Source organism: Camellia sinensis, chromosome 13 (genome assembly GCF_055761805.1).
Source record: "Camellia sinensis isolate YWXY chromosome 13, ASM5576180v1, whole genome shotgun sequence".
Classification (NCBI taxonomy): Eukaryota; Viridiplantae; Streptophyta; class Magnoliopsida; order Ericales; family Theaceae; genus Camellia; species Camellia sinensis.
In genome coordinates, this window is record NC_138973.1 from 70,993,239 (window position 1) to 71,002,814 (window position 9,576).

The following is a 9,576-nucleotide window of genomic DNA, read 5'->3' on the forward strand; positions in this document are numbered from 1 at the left end:
CGTTATTACTTGTTGATTTAGATTGTGTGTTTTGAATAATTGAGAATTGGTGGACTTAAATCTTTATCTAATCACGAATCACTTAGGAATTTCACAAATGAATGGGCAAGAGAGGAACTACGTGATGTTGATGGACTCACAGAAGAGAAACTAGATGAGGTAGTGAGTCAGTATTTACAGGATGCTAAAGAGGATTTGTTGGAGTCCAAAGGCTGGTCGGCTCTCTCTGCTTATGTTGTCTCCAAAGCAGCTCTTAATGTCTACATGAGGGTTTTGGCTAAAAAATTCCCGAATTTTAGCATAAATTTAGTTACTCCTGGCTTTTGTAAAACAGACTTGAGCTTTAATAATGGACAATACACGGCTGAAGAAGGTGCAAAAGGTCCTGTAAAGCTGGCTTTGACGGTTGATGATGGGCCTTATGGCCTGTTCTTCTTTCAGACAGAAGAAACAACCTTTTAGTATCCGCTGAGTGTTGAAATTTCCTATGAACCCAACTGGGATTAGCTCTACTTTGATGAGATGCATGTATCATCAACCTTCTAAGAATAAACAGTCCCTAAATTTCTTATTTTTGTAACGAACTCGAATTGCAAACATGTGTTGTATTTTGAATAGAACCAAAAAAAAGAAAAAGAAAAAACAAAAGCAGCATTTTTAGGTATTGAAATAATAATAACTCCCTTTGAAGCATGTGATGGATACATCATTCTTTCTTGCATTCTCTAACACACACATAATCACATGAATGATAAAACCTTTAAAGGAATTGTAATACTTCAGAAAAGAGATGCTCCAGCTATAAATTTCCCAGTCAGTGCATGAGAAACAATAAATAACTTACAGATAGAAAGTGTGATTTTTAAGGAATGCGAACAAATTTACCACCAAGTGAAGATTTCTTGAGATACATAGGTTCGTTTCAAACTTTAGAGTGGCTCCTTGCAGCATTTTGTTTCGCACAGCATCCCACAAAGTAGATTATTGACTGATTTCAGAACAGATAATAATAAGAAAAATAAATTAACTCAATTAGAAGGTCCTGATCATATAAACACCGTCAATAAAATGATTATCTACAAATATTATGCTAATTTCATAATACACTTTGTCAATTTCAACAGTAGAAGATATAAAATGCAATTCATATTCCATATTATCTGTTGTTCCTCATTTGCTAATGAGAAAAAAGATAATTTGATTTGTCCCAAACTGGATGAAGAGGAGTTTCTTACCAAAACAACAAACGGAACCACATTAAAGATTGCAACCACCCTCCATTCAGTTTTCATGTATTGTGCAACTCCTGCCCTGGAAGCATGATATACAAAAAAAGCAAAGGGCAATGAGAATTTCATATGACACAGGTAATAGAGGGAGAAGATGGGAACGTAGTAATGTTTACTTGCAGGAATCACAATTGTAGCACTTGATTGCCTTGAAATTTTTGTAAATTTTGTAATCCTTGTTAGAACTGATTGGGTGAAAGTTCAAGTTGTAGTATGAAGCATTAACAGCAGGATAACCACACGTAAGGAATTGAAACCCCAGAAGAAAAGTAAAAGAAAATAATGTGTGTGTGTGTGTGTGTGAGAGAGAGAGAGAGAGAGAGAGAGAGAGAAAGAGAGAGACCAAAATGTAATTATTTGGAAGAGAAAGGATAAGGGATGTGCTCAGATGGCGGTCGACAACAACCATCCTCAATGGGGGTTAGTTTTGCTAGTTTGTATTGTTTAAAAGTCTGCTAAACATGTATAATGATCAATGTGTACATGTTTTAGAAAACATGAGCTGTAATCTTGAAGTTGATACTCCCTGTACCAAAGCATAAAGATATTAATGGCTGTAGACGTCCCCGAACGCCCCGGGAGGATGAGTCCCGTTTTGTTCATCTGTGGGCTTACTACAGTTCGGACTCGATTTGTTGTCACGGTTCTAAATCTGAACCAAAGAGTCCAAATCTGGCAAATCGTTTTGAGAAAAACAGATTTTGAAAGAAGTGCCAAACATGGACTGCTTTGCCAGATACAGAGTCGCCACCTAAATATTTTTTAAATGGGGAAATTTAGGAAACCTTGACTCGGTGCCAAAGGCCACGTGTCTGTCATCACCAAAGTTGCCTCAGCTCGGGAACTTGGGTACGATTGGGGAAGGTCAGCTATGAGCACCCCCTCTCCCCCGGTCCGAAGACCGGCCTCTACTAATCATGATATCCAATTTTGAAAACGTTATGTGTTCTTAATCCGGTTATTAGTCTAGAATTACTATGTTATGCGCACAGCAAACAAGTATAGACCAAATCGCCTACATTGGAACAAAAAAACATTTCATGTTTGTTTTGAAAATGGTTTGCTACTCGCAAGTAGGCTAAAATGCAGGTTTTGCCACCCTCGAGTGGGCTTAGAAAAAAAGACGATTTGGCCACTATCTAGTGGGCTTAAAACTCACAGTTTCAATGCATTATTCCAATTTAGGTAATTCAACCTCCATCCACAGGCATTCAAGCAGTTATATCACATAAGCAGCTAGCCTCATGGTAATCATGCTATTATGGCAACGCTCACACGCATGCGGTATGCTAAAACATAAAAGTTTACCTAGTACTCCGTGCCAAAACAGAAACTAGTTAGTAATCTTGCATGATCCTAATTTATGTTAAAAATGGCTAATGCATCACATACAAAATGTCACTTAGATAGGCTCAGCTAATATATAATGACATGTGAAATGTTGCAGCTAACATGTATTTAATTTGGAATTGAAATACAGATGCAGTTAGAATGATGCGCTGAGCCCAATGCATGCAAAACAGATGAATGAATGCAAACATGCTATCATACTGTATGCTAATTTAAACATGCCCTAGTCTACCATCAGAAGCAGGTAAATAAAAGGGAAGAAAGACGTGGGATTGGAAGACATACATCACACACGCACACTTATTACACAATTGCCCTCGCTCGGAGGGTCCTAATAAATATTACAGTCCGAATAATAAATACATTAATTATTACAGAATTTCTAATTAATTAACAGAAAGAATGCCAAAAGAGGAAAGGTGACCACAACCCCCGCCTCGGGATGCGCGAGTGATGCATGCTCGAACCCGTCTCGTCCGGAAAGCCCGTACCATACCATTGCTGCCTCTGTTTTCACTGCCTTGCTTCTCTGAAAAATGCCAAAGTTCTGGGACAGGTTCCTTGCACACTGTAGAATACCACCGGCTGGAGGAAATGCCCACCGGCCATATATAATTTCCATCGGCTGCTGATGGAGTTATCGGCCATTCACCAATGGCCGGTCGACATTGAATGCTGCCGGTCGGCAGAAACTTCCTGCAGAAGACAATTTTGACAGCAACAGAGGACAGACAGTATATGGCATGGGATTTCAGGCACATGTGAGCATGGTCATGTTCCCCATCATGTATTGAACTCAGGGAAGCATGGCCTTCGATCCTCGAGCCATCAATTGTGCATGATAGCCTAAGAGATCAAGCTTGACATTTAATGTAAAAATGCATGCAACACACAAATGAGGACCAAGACCCTATCATGTCGAAGTCAAGGGCCCCGGTGACCGAGAGTTAAGACGCGTTACATCACTTATAGTATGAACGCTCCTTAACCCTCACACTTGGTTTGACACCCCAAACCAAGTAATGCAATACATGTTATGCAAACATGACTCAAAGATACAACATGAGATTAAGATGCAAGACATGCCAAATGCCATGCAACTACCATGGCAAGTATGCAATGCTAGGCATGCAAGATGCAAATGCAATGCAAACATGGACGATTTAAGCAATAGGATCATCATGTTACAACACCTAATGAAGCAATCATGCAACAAACATGAGACAAGCATGCAATGGTGGACTTAAACAATAAAGGGGCAGACCTCAATCCACCCCAAAACAGTGGCCAAAAGTGCCCAAAATGGTGGACAAACACTCATGCCAACACGCAAGCCAATGGACCTAAGGCTAAGGCACAAAAAGGGGGCACTTTACTTCCACTAACATGACCGTTCATGGCATGAATTGGACAAGCAAAAACAGAATCCTAGCATGCAAAAATGGACTCCAAAACCCACTGATATGGCAGCTTAAGTGGCTCCAATGAGATGCATGCACCAAAACTCATTTCTAGGCATAAAAGGGCACATCCTCAAAGCATGAAAGAGGTCACATATGCAAACATACAAATATGATTTATGGACTGAAATACGATCCTAAATGATGCCAAATCATGAGGACGGTCTAAGCTACGCATGCTAGAGGCCAATATACTCAAGGCTTACAAGCCAAAACCCAAAGAGATGACACCAAACATGGCAAGCATGACTGAAACAGATGGCCAACAGGCCTTAAACATGGTAAAGTAATGCCAATACCTTCATGGAATTAGGCTAACACATGCAAGAATCATGACCTAAACACAAGATGCATTTCTCGGCCAAATAGAGGAATGTAAAGCAAGTATGTTAAGCATGCAAAAGGGCACAAATCCGAACAAGAATAGAGATAACATGTGACCTAGAGACACCCAAAAACCTCTGAAATAGGGCCAAAATTAGTCAAGCATGCATGTTGCCCTTTAAGCCAAAAGGCAAGGAAATGAGGCAATGAAGGGAGAGGGGTGTCCCTCCCCTATACAAGACTTCAGACCACCTTCCTCACCACTAAAAATCCATTGGTTTTCAGTGGTGAGAAGACTAAGACACTCAAGCAAACAAAGCCTCACAAAGGAAGCACCAAAAAGGCCAAATAAGGCATAAGAGGGTGAGTTTGAACTCAAACCACAAAACACCCTTAATGAAAGTTCTTAAGCATGAAAATATAAGCTTTTTTTATGTTATGCACAAAGCCTAAATCAGCAAGCAAGATAGGTAAAAAACTAGTGCAAGTTTGGGGAAACTAAAGCAAAGTGATTACCCTTGAAGAACCTTTGAAGAACAGTTGGTCCAGCCACCCTCTATTGACCAAAACCAGTCCAAAACCTCAACAAACAACCCTAAAAGTCCCTCAAAGTCGAAGTAAGGTGTGGTAGTGTGTGTGTTAGTGCAAAACGAAGGTAAAAATGCACTTTTGGGCCACAAAACACACACAAGGGAGGAGAGAGAGGGAAATATAGAGAGAGAGTGTGTATGTATATGTATAAGCTCTGGTTTTTCTCTTCAAAATTGCCAACCTAGAAGAAGGAGGAGAGCTCTCCTCTTATAGAAGTCCCCCTTGCAAAGCTTACTAAACAAGCTTGCTTAGAGGGAAATCCCTCCATACTTGTGTATGGAGGGGAACAGAGTGGGTGCCAGCTACCACAGCTGGCACAAAATATCTACCAAAAGTAGATGAATAGTAGTCGGCTGCTCAAAATTGCCATTTTGACAAAATGGACTGTCGACCGGCAACAAAGAATGCCGACCGGCAATATACATTGCCGACGGCAACAAAACACCAGCCGATGGCCTCTGGCCATGGCCGGTGATGTGTGGAGATGCCTCACAGGGCATTCCCTGCCCCTCCAAGGCAAAACACAAGTGTTTGGTGCAAAACCAGACACTAAACAGTCAAGTTCGGAGATCCTGGGGTAAGGCGCGTAGCCGAGACCTCGGGGAACTCCAAACGAACACAAACATGGATGATCACCGGGTGTTTAAACGGTGACGTCCAAGTCTTGAGGACGGTCAAAAATGGGATGTCTACAATGGCCACTGTTGTTCACCCACAAAAGAAGAAAATATTCAAAAGAAAGGAATTTTTTTTCAAAAAAAAAAAAAAAAAAATCATAAAGAGTGCAGAACTCATCCTCCTTATTTTATTTTTTTTTTGTTTGTTTGATTAAACATTTTTTAAGTTTGACTATTTAGTGTTTACTTCTTCACTTTCTTTTTATATTTCTTTTGTTGTAGGGCTGAAGCTTGTTTATAAGGAGTTACGCATAACATGATTAGTGCTTTCACAACTAAGAAAATAAGAGACATTAACAGAGATTCTATCATAAAAATCATGGGGGATTTTCCCTCAAACCAGCAACATTGTGACCAGATCCATTATTAGTTATGATAAACCTGTAAAAGCAAGGCGCCAAAAAAAGAATCATGTCGGAAAATTAAAACTAGCGTACAATTCAAACAAAAACACAACATTGGATATGTCCACAGGTGTAATGAATGCTGCAGAGAACTTGGTTCCATTCGTCTCCAATAGGAGCAAAAAGAGTTGAATAACAAAGACAAGTTGACAATGAGGAAGAAAAGACTGATTGTCATGAACCACACAGGAAACTGTAATGCAACGGGTGATCCCAACTGATCGTAGCATATAATCCCATGTTGTAAATGGTATGGACAATGAGCATTTGTGGAGAAGTGGACCACCACTCCTCAACACTTACTCTTTAAGATTTCAGTTGATAATAGAGGCATATTCCTTAATTTATCAGGAAATAAAGAATGAAACGAAAAAAAAAATGAAAAGTAAAAAGGAAAAGGATGTCACTCTAATCCATAAATAATGTCAAAAGATAGCCCATTGATCATCTTCAAGTTTGTTTGTTTGTTTTTTTTTTTTTTTTTTTTTCCTGGTTGTTCTTCCCCTCTTTTACTTTTGTTTATGTTTTGCTATTCATTATTATTATTCATTGCATAAACCTTTCACAAAATTCTCTGGCTTAATCCAACAGTGAGGAGGCAATACAAATTGGCCAAGAACAACTTAGAGCAAATATCAAAGGAGTCAATAAAACCAGTTGAATGTAGCAGTTCAATCTGAAGCCGTTTAAAATCACAGAATGATATTTTAGGATACTGTTTAATTAGAATAATAAACAGAAACAGGAAAAGTTGTTGACAACACTAACTAATAGAAAGGTAGATGGGCAAGATGACTTTATACATGGACGACATCTGCAGTGTCAGTTTTCAATGAAACCACAGTTTGCCACAAAACTGATACCACATCCTTTAATCCCCATGTCCATTTCCATTTCAGGATGATTGAAAGCCTCCTAATTCAAAAGAAGAAATTTTAATAGCATTCAATATTTGAAAAGCAAGCAGACCTGTAGTTTCACCCTTGTTCAAGATCAAGAGCATTGTCTCTTTAAATAACAAATCATATCTATAGATCACTTAAAATTTCACACCAAAAGTAATTGACCTCCCTTACCAATTAGCAGTTCACTGATTGGTAATATCATTAATAATTTGACTGAAGAACTGGACCAGCAAGCCAGGACCTGAAGAGCTTGCTTTGAGAAGAAGTGTATGCTTCCATTGCGTTATATAGTTGTTTTAGTTCTAGGGTGGAATTATCTTTATCTAACCAAGCGAGGGAGTTCCACAAAGTTGATCATTACAATTGCTATGTTAATTCGTAATCTGCAATTACGTGATGCTAGTAAATTTTAGATACATTTGAAACTTGAATCAAGGTAGAGGAGTTAAAGATTATGTCTTTGGACAAATCTACTGCACTATTTTCTAAAAGGACCATCATTCTCCACAGGCATAATAGAGGCCTCTTAGCAAGAGAACAGAAGATGTGAAATTGCCCACAAAGAAAGGAAAGAAAGAAGAAAATGGCAAAAACATTCTCTATAAACAAGGTAATTGAATTAAGTGGTATACTACAATATCAAGAGTGATAACTGAAATAAAGTGCAATACGGCATAATTCTAATAACCTACTCAACAAATTGACGGACAAGTACCGCAAGAGCAAATCAAAATTACAATATGAACAGAAAATAAGAACAAGATTAGCTATAAGGAATAAAAGAAAAAGTACTCATGAAAAATTATAATTGTACGCCAGTTGTATTGTGGAAATAACAACAAAAAACTCAACTTCAAATTGTATGTGAAGTTGACAAAGAAGTTTTAATGAAGAAATGGTACAACAGTTTAGGAAAAACAAAAATCATTATAGGAAGCTCATTTTTCTGGGATCTAAAGTCATTGTGAAAATCAATCCAGCTTTTCAACCAGAAATACTTATGCCAAAACTGTGAAGACCAAGATTGTAACCAAAATGAAGCACAATAGGATCAAATACTACAAGCCAGAAAGTTATGGAAGGTGCAAAAAATTGAAAAAAAAGGCATCCTAAGATATAATCCATCAAAAAAACCATATGAAAACGATACAATCCATAACAATATGGAGTTGTTCTTCAATGCACCCAAGAACCCAACTAGGGATCTAAATATCAAACAAAAATAGGTCTTTGTGTAATTATGTAAAGCTGCAGTATAAAACTAGTTGTTTTGGAAACTTACTAAAATAGTCAAAAAGTCACTACCAAAAAATTAACTATTCTTTCTACTTTTTTGTACATCTTTTCATAAAAAATTAAAAATTCAACTAAAATAGCTAGTTCCCAAAACAACCTATGAACAAATCCCAAAACTAAAAGAAAGTACAGATTTTACATTACAAACACAAATATGATGGCACCGAGGCCAAGAACTGGGAGAGAGAGACTTTCGACAGCCATCATGATGAGTGCTCATCCATACCCCAAAACCTATTACAGCAACAGCTAATAGCTAAAAAAAAAAAATGAAAAAATTGAGTATAAACAACTGATAATTAAAACAAAACAATTCTCTCCTAAAGGTTCACAAGTTATTTGTTTATATCGCACAAACACTAGAGCTACCCAAAAACAGCCATTGAAATTGGGTATTCCAGAATAAATATAGTAGAAGAGCAAAATTTGAGGAATTCAAAGTTCAATCAACAACAATATCAATAGTAAACTATTGTACCAAGAAACCCAAATTCAAAACAGTAACAAGAAAAAATTACAACACTGAGCGAAACCAACAGAAATGAAGAAGATTTTAAGCAGGCATGGCTAATGAAGAACATACAGACACAAAACCCAATAGGGAAAGCTTATCACCAGTAGAAGACAAGTGCATAAAAGGAAAAATAAAAATCAGGATCATTAAACAACATAATAGAGAATCAAATGAAAATTAAGGAAGAGAAACTGAAATGGGAGATATGCCATTGTCAGAAAGTCGATCCATCTGATTACAAAGGTACTTGTTCCTGTACTCATTATTGCTTTCCTCCTTTATTCCCCTTTCTCTCTGAAAGACATGTACACAAACAAACTCTGAGAGAGAGAGAGAGAGAGAGAGAGGGCTATGGGTGGTGTAGGAAAGCAGGGAAGTGGGGAGATGAAGCTATGAAGTGGCATTTGCACACTAGAAGCAAAAGGGAACCGGGAAGACAGAAAGGAAGGGGACCGTTTGGGGATAACCATTCACAATGAAGGGCGTTTTCGTTACCATAAAAAGACACAATTTTTTTTATTATTTTTTTGGCGATTCAACTTACACACCATTAATACTTTTGCTATATATTTCACTTAGGCTAAGGCCTGGTTTGGCATAACCTATATAATCCATCTTTTTATCTTTTTATTTTTTTTTCATCACATCACCTCTCTACTTTTTTGCACATCTTTTCGTAAAAAGACAAAAAGTGTACTTTTTTAGGACACCCCAAACCAACCCTAAGTTTGACATACCTTTAAAAAGTCAAAAAGTCACTATCCCA

At 37.7% G+C, this 9,576-nt stretch overlaps 1 pseudogene; it reads right to left on the reverse strand.

The window, feature by feature from the left end:
• Positions 1–897: 897 nt before the first annotated feature.
• LOC145805852 (tetraspanin-10-like) lies at positions 898–9,265 on the reverse strand (annotated as a pseudogene).
• Between the last annotated feature and the right edge of the window lie 311 nt (positions 9,266–9,576).